The sequence below is a fragment of the Eucalyptus grandis genome, chromosome 9 (genome assembly GCF_016545825.1).
Source record: "Eucalyptus grandis isolate ANBG69807.140 chromosome 9, ASM1654582v1, whole genome shotgun sequence".
Lineage (NCBI taxonomy): Eukaryota > Viridiplantae > Streptophyta > Magnoliopsida > Myrtales > Myrtaceae > Eucalyptus > Eucalyptus grandis.
In genome coordinates this window covers 5,384,374-5,401,014 of record NC_052620.1, presented here as the reverse complement: position 1 = coordinate 5,401,014, position 16,641 = coordinate 5,384,374, and the positions used below count along the sequence as shown (strand labels likewise).

The 16,641-nt window shown below is 42.0% G+C and overlaps 1 pseudogene; it reads left to right on the top strand.

Moving 5' to 3' along the window:
* The first annotated feature begins 4,795 nt into the window (after nucleotides 1–4,795).
* Nucleotides 4,796–15,979, top strand: LOC120288356 (annotated as a pseudogene).
* The last annotated feature ends 662 nt before the right edge of the window (nucleotides 15,980–16,641 follow it).

Here is a 16,641-nt window from a genome sequence, read left to right as displayed (position 1 = left end):
GAAGAATATATTAGTCTATTTATAGGTTTTATTTGATAACTATTTTAAGATAATATCTCAATTAAGATATGTGTAATCAAAGGAAGATATATGTGCAATTTTAAGAGATACGGATAATCAACATAAATATCATAATTATCTCTAACATATAAAAATATCCTAGAAAAATCCCTAATTATCGCTACATCCCTTCTCAAACTCGACTAAAATCAAGTGAAATGGTTCCACAAAAACTTATTTCTTCATGAAATTAGAACTCAGTGGATCCAAGGTGGGACAGCGCATGGTGGCTCATAAGAAGATTACCAAAGCTATAACTATGGCATCAAAGCCATCCGGCACAGTAAGGTACATAATTTATATTAAGGCTAGAACGTAAAAAGAGAATGTTGAAGTTGGATCAAAATTGGGAAACATTGTGTTTGCGGATGATGGTATTGGAATAATCATAATTACCGGAAGTAAAAGTGTTTTTCATGGCCAAATTTAGATCCGCCTGAAAGTCGATTCGATGACCAATTAAAAGACCATACCATGTTTTTAATGACCAGATTTTTAGAGTAATCAAGAAAGAAATGCATAATTATTTATTTATTTTTATCGGAGGGGTACTCAAGATGGAAAAGTAAGGCAGCTTAATTTCCTAGAACTATCCTATGGCTGATTGAAACTTAAGTCAACCTAATTAATTGATCTTAAACAGTTCCATCTGCTGACGAATTCTCCCCATAGGATTCCTAAAACATTAAATATCTATCAAACAGCGACTTAAGGCTCGATAATCTCGTGACCAACCCCATCCCTGGAAAGTTGGGGCAGCTTTGATGATTAGTCAGAAAAGCACCGATTTTCCGTCACCATAAGCGTCACTAAATCTAGCAGCTTCTTTCGTCACCCTACATAGGATCATAGCCTAGGACGGTTTCAGGATAGAGAATTCAACCCAGGACACCAACTTCGACGTGACGGTTTTTGCCCATGACAAATGAATCTTATGATTAAAGTTGCCTTTGGATTGCTAAAGAATGCAATGATACTGATTTTACGAATAGTCCGATTCTTTCAGTTCATATAATTATTACATGAAGTGGGTCCAGATCATGAACGCAAGAATTAGAGAAAATGGTTGTATTTCTAATATGAGGCAGTAAAACAAGCACGGAGAGGTCCGTGTTTAGTTCATGCGGATACTTTTCCCTTTAGATTACACGTACAAGTAGACACACGCATGCTAATAATCTCTCTCATCTTGTGTCTCAACTATTTTTGGTGACAAATCACTTTCCATGCCAAGCAGTTGCTCTTCTCAGTCTTTTGTCAATCTGGCTTTGGGGTTATCAAAACACCCTTTTTGTTCATTCCGAGCAATAGTTATATAGAGAGTGCGATATCAAGGCACCGTTTACTTCATCTTTAGAAATCCTACCATTGATTTCCAGAACTACAACATTTGTGCAAGAAACCGTCCTAACAAGGTCAATATCGTCATTGCATAGGGCCAGACTAACCCCAATCATAATAACCGCATCTCTGCCCACAAGTGTATAGTCATTGTAGCTTCAGACTTGACATTAGTCTAAAGTTCCGTGAAGACGTCCCTGTAGAGGCCTTGAAGAATTAAAAATTGTTTTCATGAAGACTTAGCTTGATAGTCTAATTGACTTAGCTAGACAGCAGGACAGTGACCTTACCCTTAAAGACTCTTTACTATGGAAAGTATATGAACATGGGCCTCAGGTCATTGACCAAAATAAGGTCCTTGGTAGACCTGTTGAACGGGTGGATCAGGTTGGGTTTGGGTCAAGTCATAAATAGTCCAACCCAAATCGATCCATTTAACCCGTTCATGATCAATTTATTGCAATGTAAAATTTTTGACCCATACCCAACCTGACCCATACCTAAATCATACCCGACTTATTTAAATAAACTTAAGAAAGCTTATTTCTTATATATACATATATATATATATATAAATGGTATTGCTAAAATAGTTTTATACAACACAAATTTAATTGACATTTTTTATAATTTTTAAAATATTTATTTAAAAAATCAGATTTTAATTATTTTTTATTTTTTAAAAATTTAATTTTTTAATTGTTTTTTGTTTTTTTAATATAATTTTTAATTTTTAATTTTCTTTTTCTTTTTTCTTTTTGTCCTTCTTCTTTGGCCGGCCACCGGCCACGACGACGGCTAGTGACCAGCCCACCGGCAATTCTCGAGCTCACCCGGCTCGCCGACACCAACCGAGCTCGAGGCTTGCCGGATCCAAGAAGCTCAACCTCACCCGACCCCAACAAGCTCGAGCTCGCCCTCGGGATCTAGCAAGACTCGAGCCTTGCCAAATCCGGCAAGCTCAAGGTTCACTGGCCGGTAGCCGACAATGATGGTCAGCAATCGGAGGAAGAAGAAAGAAAAAAAATGAAAGAAAAAAGAAAACAAAATAAAAATAAAAAATTAATTATAATTTCAGCTTTTATAAAAACATATTTTTGTAAAGTTAAATAGAGAAGAGAGATATTGTGAGGTTTTGGGTGAAAATGGGTTCTAAATCCAACCCATTTAAAACCCACTTAAAACTTACTTAAGACCCACTTATCTTAAATCTTTAGTTGTTAAACCCATTTAACTAACTTTTTCAAAAAACAAGTAACCCATATATGAACATTTTGCCACCTCTAGTCCTTAGGTAAGTCACCATCGTCACAAGCAAGATGGAGGTTTCGAAATTCACTATTGGGAACTTCATTGCCGGCAGCTCTTGGTTGCCCGCCACTGGCGTGTCTTGCACCTCTGTGGGTTAAAAATTCATCAATTTTATTGGAAGTTATAGCGGGCACTCTCTAGTCCAATTCTTTTTTTCTTTCCCCGCTTCTTTGCTGCAAGGAAGTAATTTTACTGCTCAAGCAAAGAATATCTCAGATTGTTTAAAAACTCCGAATTCAAAGAACAATAAAAAAGTTGACAAAACCATAAAATTCTTTTAATTTTCGGCATCAATTTTCATCTCAACTAATAGCCTATCTTAACATCGTGAACAAATCGAATTCTTTCAAGCGATTGGCATCCGTGTCCCTCGTCCATGGATCGTCATATTATCAGACTTTCTGAACAGGATTGCGCCTTCTGCGTTGTACCACCCGCTAAGCCTGAAGTAGCCTACAACAGTCAACTGTTTCATGCTTTTGTTCCACAACCAGCACTTGAAATTGACTACTAGTTCTCCATTTTTAGCAGCTACTGAAGATAAATAGTCAGGCCTGATTGGCGTATCACCTTCATATTTCACCCTGACTTTGGCCTAGTACAGCAACCACTTCTAATAGCCTTTCTCAACTTTAGATCGGATTTAGTATTGCAGCATCAAGAACACAATTCTTCTTAATAATTCTCTAAGAGGCAACATCACGACTTATCTGTTCCTCGCAAGACCTTATTTTCATTAATGGGAACAGTCTAGTTAGCTAAGAATTCTGGGATTGAATTCTCCTCGGTTACGGTTCAATAGTCTCCAAGAAAGCTTGCCGAAAACCAGCAGAAATCCCCCAATGCCCCCATATATAAGACAGGACAGAACACCCGAGTTGAAAAGATCAAGTTCAGGAGAACTTTTTGCTTCAGTATCTCCCACTACTGCGCTCTATAGCTCTGTCTTGTTGAGGATTCGACTTCGAATTAGATGAGGCATAAAATGGATTAAGATGATCAAGCTTATCCGGAACCAAGGAAAAGATCCCCTCTCCTGGTAAAACCGTCGTTGAAAAGCGTTGGCAAGATAGAGGCGAGTTAATGCAACTGTTCGCCTCAAGAAGAGTGATCATGTCTAATAGGAAATAAGTCGGCTTGCATTGACCGAAACCAGTCGAACGGAAGTTCTTTTGGAGTGTCTGAACTCTTTCCGGTGGAAGGCATAGGCTTGGCCGGCGTGCTCAGCGGCGGTGGAGAGGAAGTTGCGAGTGTGCGCTGTTCTTGGAGTGTCTGCAAGTACGGAGTGTTCGGTAGACGAAGAAGAAGCGTGGAACTCACCGATGAAGACAAAATTGACCTGCTTTTCCCACCCAGGGAAAGTTTGATTTTCCGCAGATGACTAGACAAAGAGTTTCTGCTGCACTTTCTGGAGGCCGAATTGACCTTCGAGATCCCTCCTTCTCTTGACCGGCCGGGCAACAATGTGGAGTGTTCCTTGAGTCCAAGAAGCTGCCCGTGAAGAGCCCCCGAGTCGTCGGAGTCAAAGTCCGAGCTACGGAGAAATCTAACTCTCGCACGGAATCGACCGACACATCCACATGCACGTGCAAGTACATGGATATTAATAACATTAAATGACGCAATCATTGAATTTTTCTATCAAAAGGACAACAAAAGAAGCATAGGAGCGTTCTCGGGAGACGTTCATAGGCCTTTCCGCTTATGGTCGTCTTGGAGAAAATTAAATATGTTAGGCACGAGCTATGAGACATCCGATCTGATTCTCTGGAAATTCCAAAGGGACAGTTCATTGCGCATAGCTGGACAATTTAATCCCATAGATTCACAAAAGTAACATTTGTGTCCGTTGTGTCAACGGCGTGTTCCACAACACCTTTTTCGCAACCAGTTGGACATTCTATGATATTGAAACGCAAGTTCCATGGAAGGTGTGTAGCTGCTTCTCTCTTGTCACTGCTATATGCCCTCACTTCTACATAAAGGGGCCAGCCCAAGGCGACCGAACCACCCCAGTTCAACATCACCGATCTTAACTTCTCTTTCACTTAATTCCACTTGGCAATATGCAAAATCCATCAAAATGGGCTTTCATCAGGTGATGATCCTCATCTGTTTCCCTCTTTTGCTATCTCAAACCATCTCTAGCTCTTCCTCTAGCTCTTCCTCTAGCGTTGGAAAATTATGGTGTGGCAAAATGCCTTACCCACAACCTTGTGAGTACTTCTTAACCCGCAACCCAAAGCAAACTCCTCTCAAGCGAAGATCCCATTTCCTCGATGCAAGTCGCCCTTGAGAGAGCACAGCTCGCCCAAAGCCACATATACTCGCTAGGCTCCAGGTGCCGCGATGAACACGAGAAGGCCGCATGGGCTGACTGCCTCAAGCTTTATGAGCACACGGTCCACCACTTGAACCGGACCATCAATCGCCAGTGCACTCAAGACGACATGCAAACCTGGCTTAGCACCGCCTTGACCAACTTGCAGACCTGTCAAACTGGGTTTCTCGAGCTCGGCGTCTTAGACAACATGTTGTCCTTGATGTCGAATAACATTTCCAAGTTGATAAGCAACACTTTGTCTGCAAATTATGTGCCCTACCCTACCCCGAATTTCGCCAATGAGTTCCCTACTTGGGTGAGGCCCAGCGACCGGAAGCTCTTACAGTCTTCACCCGCGCTATCTACGGCCAATATCATGGTGGCTCAAGACAGTTCTGGGAACTACAAGACAATTAACGAAGCTGTAACTGTGGCTTCAATGCGATCTGATACAGCGAGGTTCATAATCTATATCAAGGCTGGTACGTATGAAGAGAATGTTGAAGTTGGATCAAAATTGGAGAACATTGCTTTTGTGGGTGATGGTATTGGAAAGACCATAATTACTGGAAGCAAAAGTAATGCTGGAGGATTTACTACCTTCAATTCAGCAACTGTTGGTGAGTTTATCACGTAATTTATTCATAATATTATGCATTTTATACGGTATAAATACTGAAAAGGAAAAGAGAAAAAGGGGGAGGATTATCAACGTTTAGTTTGCTGAGATCGTAAATTAAACATTTAGAGATCCATGTTTAGTTTGCTGAGATACTTCCCGGTTTAGATTACATGAACTGGTAGACGTACCCGTGCTAATAGTTTCTCATCTTGAGTTTCAGCTGTTGATGGTGATGGATTCATTGCTCAAGACATCACTTTTCGTAACACTGCCGGCGCCGCAAATCACCAAGCGGTTGCTTTGCGTTCCAGCTCCAACCTCTCAGTTTTCTATTGATGTGCCTTCGAAGGTTATCAGGACACCCTTTTTGTTCATTCTGAACGACAGTTCTACAAAGAATGCGATATCTATGGCACCACCGACTTCATATTTGGAAATGCTGCAGTCGTTTTCCAGAATTGTAACATCTATGTTAGAAACCCTCCTAACAGAGTCAATACCATCACTGCACACGGCAGAATTGACCCGAACGAGAACACTGGCATCTCCATCCTCAACTGCAAAGTCACCGCTGATTCAGACTTGGATTTGGTTCAAAACTCCATGAAGACATACCTTGGGAGGCCGTGGCAAAAATATTCAAAAACTGTTTTCATGATGACTTACCTTGATAGCCTAATTGACTCGGCCGGGTGGTTGGAGTGGGATGGTGACTTTGCCCTGGACACTCTGTACTATGGAGAGTATATGAATACGGGTCCTGGGTCATCGACTGCAAATAGGGTGACATGGGCAGGTTATCATGTAATCACAAGCATGACGGAAGCTTCGAAGTTCACCATCGGGAACTTGATCCCCGGCGGCACTTGGTTGCTCACCACCGGCATGCCTTACCCCTCTGTGGGTTACGATGTGCCTAACACCTCAGTGGGTTATGACGCGATTTACACCTCAGGGGTTTACAAATTGTTAATCGGTTTTGGTCGGGGCTATATTGATTACTCTCTATTCCAGCTCTTTCTTCTTCTTTTGTCTTCCTTTTTCTCTCTTCTGGAAATCTAGTCTAGGTGAATAGCTGTTATTTGTCCGCTTTTTTGCTGTAAGGAAGTAATTATATTGCTTATCAAATACATTTGTACTTGTTTAAGAACTCCCAAATCATAGAATAAACAAATTTATCAGATCATTTTCTTTTGATTTTTGGCGTCGATTTTCATTTTAACTAGAAACCTATCTTAGCATAGTGAACAAAATCTGACTTCTTTCAAGCGCGTTTGCATTTTCCGAACATGATGGGGCCTTCTGCATTGTAGCACGCGGAAAACACGAAGTAGCTAGTGACAAATCCCCCCGTTTCCTGCTTTTGTTCCTCAACTCCTTCCAAGCACTTGAAACTGACAAAAACTAGTTCTCCATACTTAGCAGCTGCTCAAGACCAATGGTAAGGCCTGCTTGGCATATTAGCTTAAGATATCACCCTGAACCTGGGCTAGTACAGCAGCCACTTCTAATAGCTTTTTCCCACCTCAAGCTTGGTTGCTGCATCAAGAAGACAATTCTTCTAAAAAGTTCTTTGAGAGGCAACGTTGAGAGTAATCCATCCTGCGCGAGACTGATCTTTTATTAATTGGAGTCTTACTAAAGGGGAGAGAACGTTGAACAGTCTAGCTAACTGGGAATTCTCGAATTGAATACTTCTTGGTTAAGGTTCAATAGTCTCTGAAAAAGATTTCTGAAAACCTGCAGAAATTTCCAGATATTTGACAAGATGGAGTACCCGAGTTGAAGGCGGCAAGTTCAAAAGATCTTTTTCACTTCAATAGATCCCTATACTGCTATATACAGCTTTGTTTTTCTGAGGACAACACTATATACGGCGCCACAGAGGCAGGGCTTCAGCATCAATCAAGGCTGTCAGTCAAGAGCCATGCGCGCCTGCCGGTGGCATTAAAAGGGAGAGAGAGCCAAAGGAGGTCGGGGAGTGAGATTATGTAATGGGCTCAAGGCCTGTCCGCCCAAGTTGGGCCCAAAAAGCCCAGCCCACAGGAATAGGGCCCGTGGATGGAGGGACATATAAAAAGGAGGAGAGAGAGAGAGAACGTACCGTTTGGAAAAACAGAAAACGTACGTACGCCTCCCTGCTTCTCTCTCTCTCGCTTTCTCTCCCAAAGAGGCAAACAGTGAGGCGCGAAGGCGAATTTGCTTCACCGGATCAACAGGACCAAGTTTCTCTTCCTCTATCAGCGTCGGTGTTTAATCTGTAGCTTAAAAGGTACGCTCGAATCCGTAGTGTGCTTTAGGATCGGTGATACGTGTTGTTTTTCTCGGGCTTCGCTTCCACATTGATTTAGGGGTTCGATTTAGTGTCGAATCCGGTTTTTGGGGATCCGTTATTCCTAACATTGGTATCGAGCCCTAGTTCACCTTTTCCCGACTTATTTGACGATTTTTGATTGATTTTTCGCAAAAGCAATCCGGTCGTACGGATTGGGGCGAGAAATCCCGACACCCGAGCGTTGTTCGGCCATTTTTCTGAGTTTTCGTAAGTCGAAATCGTTTTTTGAACACATGGAGAGAAATGCGACATTGAGAGGAGTCTGGCGATACGTCGTGCGCCGCCGGGCGACGCCGCACGCACCCACACGCGCGGCCGGAAGCCGCTGCGCGTGGGCGCGACGCGCACGGAAGCGCTGGCTCGCCCAACGCGTGCGACACACGCGCCGGTCGGCGAACCGGCGCGTGCTCGCCGTCGGCCGGTGAACCGACGCGTGCTCGCCACCAGCCGGCGAACCGACACGCGCCGGTCCGCGGACCGGCGCGTGCTAAACGTCGCATGACGTCACCTAACATCGGAACCGCTAGGGTGACGTCATTGATGACGTCAGCACGACGACGTTTCGCCGGGCGGTCACCGGCCGGCGACCCGACCGACGACCTGACCCGACCTGACCCGACCCGACCCGAGGACGTCGGCACGCGCGCCACATGTGCCGGATGACGTCTGCGTGACGTCATCCCGCGCACGCGTGTGGCACGTGCCGTCAGTTCGCCCGAACCAGTCCGACGACTGTTGACCGTTGACCAAAAAAAAAAAGGGGAAAAGAATGTGTTTCTTTTTCAATTAAGTCTATGTGGAATATAATGTGATCCCTTATTGGTTCTGCATTTGTTGCAGGAATAATGCGTCACCTGAGGTTGCACACACCTATTCGCGCAGTTACCGATGAACAAAAGGATAGGCTGTCTAAGTTGATAGCTGAGCTGACTAATCATCGATGGGAGAGAGGTGACTTAATTGATCATGTCCTTGAAGTCAACGGGAAGATTCAACAGGTCATATGGAATGGTCGTCCTATGTCACAAAGATCGAGAGATGGTGCGATTTTTCATAAACACTCTTCCACCCGAATGGCAAGATGTGTTGAATCGCATATGGGATGTCAACGAGCCTGCTTCCTATAAGAAAATTGTGATGGATTTTGTAAATGAATATTACTGTATTGTTTCAAGGAAAAGATCAAGAAATTGAACAAAAGAGGATCTTTCTCGGTTCGTGTCGACTTGGTATTAGTTGTATTGGTTGATATATGTTAAGTGTGATTTGTGGACATATTATGTAATGATTACTACCTAATTGTGTTAATTGAAAGCATTATTATTTTATTGGATGTCTATTATATGTTGCTTTCTGTTATTGCTGGTTACTTGTGGGTAATTAGTCATGGGTAGTTTTAGAAGTTTTTGTAGCTTCATAGAATTGATTTTGCATAAGATAATTATATTGATGATAGTTTTAAGTTAGGATTTTGGAGGATGATTGGAAACATAGTGACCTTTTGATTCTGAAGCCTTACTTGAAATTATTCATTAATATGATGGGTCTATGTAAATAGGGATGCATAAATGATAGGCATTAATAATTCGTCCATATTTGTCTGATTTGTTCAGATCAATGGCTTCAGCCACAAAGAGCATAGTTGCCGAGCTGAACAAAGGTGAAAAGCTCAATGGTGACAACTATGAAATTTGGCAAATGAAAATCCAATATGTGCTGGAAGACCAAGAAGCACTTGAGGCTCTTAACCTAACCATGGTAGAACCTCGAAGAGGGAACCACCGCACAAAGACAAAAGAGACAAAGAAGCTTTTTCTGCGTGGAAAAGAAAGAACTCTCTAGCTCGCATCACGTTGCTGAGCAGCATGGAAAATGACGTCATGCGAGAGTTTCGGCGTTTTGACAATGCCAAGGAAATGTGGGAGGCATTGGCAGCTAGATTTGGTCATACTTTAGTGACTAGACTGAGACAGCTCACTATCAGGTTTGACTCTTATAAGAAGCCTCATGGTCAGACCATGAAGCAACATCTTAGAAAGATGTCAAACATGATAACTGAGTTGAAAGATGCTGGCCATGTCCTCACAGATGAGCAGCAAGTGCAAGTAGTGATTCGTTCCTTGCCTCAGAGTTAGGAGCATATGAAGGTGCACCTGACTCATAATGAAAATATCAAAACCTTTGAGGATGCAATGCGTCATCTTGAGCTGGAAGAGGATCGCCTGTTGGCGGCTAAGCCGAATGCTGAACTCTATCATGCTAGTTCTAGCTCAAATGGAGCTTGAGCCGCAAGCGCAAGCGCCCTAACCGGTTTGATAAGGGGAAAGGCAAGGAAGAAGCAGGTCCTTCGGGGAAGAAACCCAAGTTTAACTAACATGAAAGAGGGAAGCGTCCTCACATGAAAAAGCTTGCAAGGGTGAAATGCTACAACCGTGACAAGAAGGGTTACTATGCTCGGCACCGTCGTGAGCCAAAGAAGGTATGCACCCCTTGTACTTTTCAGAACTTTGTTTTTGTGTCGAGTTCTGTGTTCTTAATTGAGTCTAATCCTTTGTGGACTGTGGATTCAGGAGCGACGGACCATGTAGCAAAGGATAGAGGATCCTTCGTGGAATTCGACGAGTACCAACCGGAACTAAGTGGATCTATGTGGAAACAACTCCCGAGCTGAAATGAAAGGAATTGGCACATGCCAACTGAATATGCGTGGTGGACGCACTTTTTTCCTTCATGATGTGTTGTATGCTCCGGAGATTCGTCGAAATTTAGTGTCTGTATTAGTGTTGGTTAAATTAGGTTTTAATATGAACTTCTATAGTAGATGTGTGAATTTGTTTTTGGATACAAATTACTATGGTTGTGGTTATTTTCTGGATGGTTTTATTGTATTAGATATTGATTATGTTAATGCTAATGTTTGTTATTCCCTTCTCACGTCTCCCAATAAATATGATAATGATGTGAACGTGTGGCATGCTAGACTTGGTCACATTGGCCAACAAACGTATGAATAGACAAGCCAAAGAGGGCTTGTTGGGCAATATTGAAAAAGTCGATTTGTCCATATGTAAGCATTGCCTAGAAGGGAAAACGACAAGGAAACCATTTGGAAAAGGAAAAAGAGCTGAATTTCCTCTGCATTTAATCCATTCTGATGTCTGTGGTCCAATGAATGTGAAAGGAAGGCATGAGGCTGTTTATTTCATCACTTTTATTGATGATTAAACTCGATTCAGATATGTCTATTTGATTTCTCATAAATCTGAAGTAATAAGTTGTTTTAAAAGGTTTATGAACCTGGTAGAGAATCAATTAGACAAGAAAATAAAAGCATTGAGATCCGATCGAGGTCGAGAATATTTATCTGATGAGTTCAGAAAATTATGTGATGAAAAAGGAATAGAAAGACAGTTGTCTATTCCATATACTCCTCAACAAAATGGTGTTGCGGAGAGAAGAAACAGAACCCTACTGGAAATGGTTAGGTCCATGATGGCGCATGCTAACTTACCTGTTACCTTTTGGAGTGATGCGTTGTTAACTGTTGCATATATACTTAACCGTGTGCCTTCCAAATCAGTTACTTCCACTCCATATGAGTTATGGACAGGTAGAAAACCGGACTTAAGTTTTCTTAAGCCATGGGGTTATGCTGCCTATACACATGAGTCCTCTCACAAATTTGGGAAATTAGGTCCCAGAGGAAAGAAGAGTATTTTCATAAGGTACTCTTAACACTCGAAAGGATATGTGTTCATAGGTGAGCAGGAAAGTGGGAGTATAACTGAGTTTGAATCACGAGATGTCACATTCCTAGAGGATGAATTTCTAAGAAGGGCGAAATAGGGAAGATCGTTCCTATTTGAGACCTTGGATCGGGATAATGATGTTAGTGGAGTTCGTCCAAGTGGGAGTAATATGAGAAGTGATGAATTGAATTCAACTCATTCTCAATTGCAACCACATGATGAGACGACATCATCATTACCTAATCCAAGTGGGAGCATGATGGGGAATGATGTGCAAAGTGTACAATCTCTCATACGGCGAACAAGTCGCCAAAGTATTCCTCGTCGACGTTTTGACATTGAAGGGGAAACTTTTATGGTTGCTCCACAAGATGAGGATCAGCCAATAAATATTAATGAGGCTCTGAATTGCCCTAGTAAGGAAAAATGGATTAATGCAATGGAAGAGGAAATGGAGTCAATGAAATCAAACCAAGTCTGGGAACTGGTTGATCTGCCAAAAGGACGCAGAGCTATTGGGAACAAATGGGTTCTCAAAATAAAGCGAAAGGCTGATGGCTCGATTGAAAGGCATAAGGCTCGCCTTGTGGCGAAGTGGTATAATCAACAAGAAGGAATTGATTATGAAGATACGTTTTCTCCTGTAGTGAGATTTACCTCGATTCGCATTATTCTGGCAATAGTGGCTAGTCTGGATCTTGAGTTACATCAAATGGATGTAAAGACTGCTTTCCTCAATGGAGAATTAGAGGAAGAAATATATATATATATATATATATATATATATGGTCTTAAGCAGTCATCAAGACAATGGTATATACGTTTTCATAATACCATAATGGCATATGATTTTACAATGATTGATGATGATCATTGTGTATATATCAAAAGATCCAATGATCAATTTGTGATCATATCATTATATGTTGATGATATACTAATTGCCGAAGCAATATGGAGTTTGTTAAGACTGTCAAGAGTTGGTTGTCTTCCAACTTTGAGATGAAGGACATGGGTGAGGCTGCATACATTCTTGGAGTTAAGATTTCAAGAGATCGTTCGAAAAGATCGTTGTCTCTTTCGCAAGAAACCTATATAAATAAGGTTCTTGAACGATTTCGTATGCAGGATTGTAAACCCATAGACACTCCTATTGCAAAAGGTGAAGGATTGAGCCATAGACTGTGTCCAAGGACTCCACAAGAGAATGAACAAATGAAACATGTTCCTTATGCAAGTGCTGTTGGGAGCTTGATGTACGCTATGATGTGTACAAGACCCGACATATGTTTTGCAGTTGGAATGGTGAGTAGATACCAATCCAATCCAGTCCAAAGACATTGGAAGACCTTAAGAGAATACCGAGGTATCCGAAGGGACTGCTGATTACAAGTTGAATTACCAAGGAAAGGATCTCGCGACTTGAAGGCTATTCAGATGCTGATTGGGGAGGAGATTTAGATGAAAGAAAATCTACCTCGGGATTTGCTTTCTTCGAGCAATGGCGCCATATCATGGAGTAGTAAGAAGCAAACGTGCATAACCTTATCCACGATGGAAGCTGAGTTCGTGGCGTTATCGGCGGCGAAGATAAAAAGGAGTTTGGCTTAAGAGATTTTGGATCTTTTAGGTGTTACTGAAAAAGCTGCAAATCCATTGTTGGTTAACTATGATAGCCAAGCAGCTATAGCGTACACCAAAGATCCAAAATATCATGGCAAGACCAAACATATAGATACCAAGTATAACTTTGTCAAGGATATGGTTGCACGAAAGGATGTGAACTTACAGTACATATCTATGCATAGAATGGTAGCAGATCCTATGACAAAGCCAATACCTAGAGATGTGTTTTGTGGTCATGTAAAATCTCTAGGATTGCGTAGAGTCTGATGTACTGGATTGTAATTTCCCTGATTTGTTCACATTTATGAACTAGTGTTGTTTCATTATTAATGCATATGAATGTTTGTTTGATCTTTATGCATCTTAATGCTCAGTGCATTACTTTAAGTTGAGAAAGTATGTCGGATAGATAAAAGATTAGCCCACTCACACGGGTAATCGCCTCTATTTACTTTGTGATAAATAGAGATGAAACTATTTTTAAGCTTATTATCTAGGTGATAATCGAGAGCTCAAGCTTAAAATACGTATGTCGCCTTAACTGAGTGTTAAGATGATGACATAATACTTACTATGTCTAAAAAGTAAAATATCCCATATATTTTACTTTATCTGTCTAAGATGCCAGATGTGAGTTCTGATGAATTTTGTAAAAGAGTAGATACGTGAACTCAAGTTAGACATTGGGTATGTCTAAACTATCATCTGTACGGTATTGAAAAGTGTAGACATGCGCTCCATGGGAAATGAGTTAATACCGTAATACGTATTTCATACTACGTATGCATAAGACGACCAATAAGAGTGGCAAAAAGTTTGATCTCAACTTTTATGACGTGTGAGACTCTTGAGGAAAAGAGTTCCTCAATTTTAGTGCCCTCATGAATTTTACTTATTCTCAATGTTTCTATTTAGTGTTTGCTATCTTAGGATGTTGCCAATGGTCATGAGTTGATTCGATCGAATGGGACATTTCTAGAAAAGCAAGTTGAACTGAAATTGAGAGTTTGAAGGAAAGAGGAAGATCGATTTTACAAAATCACATTGTAGTTTTGTATTCACTGGTCGACCAATTATGACTGTCTTTGTGATAATTATAATTGTGAATACAATATATATATATATATATATATATATATATATCATTGTTTAAAGGAGATCCGATCGATCTAGGGTACTGCATACTAAGTCTACTTGGAGTGTGACGCCCATTATGAGTTGCTATATATTCCTAACAGATGTATAGCAACGAGCTCTCAAAGTATGCTGGTCGCACGGATTATTCACCGGTATAAATGTTGAAAAGAGGTAAAGAGAATCCTGTTCGGCCCACCATGTGCGAGTGGGAGATGATGGTTTATATGTAATGGGCTCAAGGCCCGTCCGCCCAAGTTGGGCCCAAAAAGCCCGGCCCACGGGAATAGGGCCCGTGGATGGAGGGACATATAAAAAGGAGGAGAGAGAGAGAGAGAACGTACCGTTTGGAAAAACAGAAAACGTACGTACGCCTCCACGCTTCTCTCTCTCTCGCTTTCTCTCCCAAAAAGGCAAACAAGGAGGCGCGAAGGCGAATTTGCTTCACCGGATCAACGACCAAGTTTCTCTTCCTCTATCGGCGTCGGTGTCTAATCTGTGGCTTAAAAGGTACGCTCGAATCCGTGGTGTGCTTTAGGATCGGTGATACATGTTGTTTTTCCCAGGCTTCGCTTCCGCATTGATTTAGGGGTTCGATTTAGTGTCGAATCCGGTTTTCGGGGATCCGTTATTCCCAATAGGGTACAGAGCGAGTGAGTCAAGGGAGAGGGGCTCAGATAGGGAGAGTGCAGGCCGAGGGAGAGATTGAGAGATTGAGAGGGAGTGAGGCCAAGAGACAAAAGGGGCGATGAAAAAACACAGAACTGAGGGTGAACGAGACCGTGGGGGCTCTGGAGGTTGAACCAGTGGGAGAGTGAAGGGAGATAGAGAGAGAGAGATAGAGGCCCAGAGAGTGAAAGCTGAGACAGAACGACGAGTGAGGGGGAGCCTCGGCCAACACATCAACCGCGTGCGAACTCCACTTGATGACCCCTCCCGGTCGACGTCTCAAGCCCGAACCTGTAACTCTTTCTGTTTGCTCTGTTTTTGCCCTGTTTTTGGGCACGTCCGAGCCGGGCTCGTGGCCGTTTGACTTACGCCAACTCCGGCACCATTCGTCCTTCGCTTAACTGTTGCGTGCATCGTTGTTTTTAGTTTTTATGCTCTTTTTTTTTTAAGAGTCCCAGCTGGGTTTGATGCCAATTGAGTTGAAAACCTTACGATCAGTTAACGCACTCCACCAGCTCGATGAAATGCCTCAATGAGATCTAGTCTTCTCGTCCGCAGTCGAAATCGAGTCGTTCGTGCGCATCTCATGTTATTGTGATGTTTCTGTGATGTTTGGCGTTCCAGGTGACGGTCGTTTCACCACATTTTCACCGCCGCCGTCGTTTTTGTTTGTTTTCGGCCCAGAGGCATGCTTAGCCGGCTATGCTGAGGCCGGCCAAGGAACGATGGCCAAGCGGAGGCAGAGCTCTTGGCCAACAGGAGAAGAGGCCGCGCACCGGATTGGCAAGTCGGTGCCAGGTTGGGCCTGATTGGCTGGTTTGGCCGACTTACAGCAAGCCTGTTCAATTTTTCTTCGGGCCACTTTAGTATAATTCTAGGTTAGGGCTTACTTTAGTTTTTTCGGCCAAGTTAAAATTTTAGGTTTTTTCGCCGGGGGGGTGGTGCATTTCAAGTTGAACTGGGCCCACATGTCAGACCCAGTCCGGCTGAGGATTGCCGGAACCAGGTCAGTCTTGTCCCGACCTAATCCAGGGACCCGACCTGGACCCATTTTTCTGATTTATTTCATAAAAGTATTTACAGAATCAGGAAAAAGCTTAGAAATAATATTCTTAATAGTTTTCTTTAAAAATGTGCAAGAATCTTTGATAAACTCTAAATTTAACAAGCTATCAAGCTATTAGGGCTTTACAATAAGATTTCAAATGTCTTTTAAAGACAATCATTAGGTAAGAATGGAACCTTAGGACACATAATTAGCAAGAATGTTGTCTAATAACTGAAAGGGCGCTAGTTGGATAATTAATATAATCAAGTTCTCAACTCTAAATTCTCTAGTTGCATTAAAAGTGATGTATACATCCATATCTTATTTGGTTTCTAACCGACTTCAAAATGCTAATTGCGACTCCTTATTTGAAAATCCCCATAGCATCAATTTGACTTAATTTTGAAAGTCCCAATGTTACAC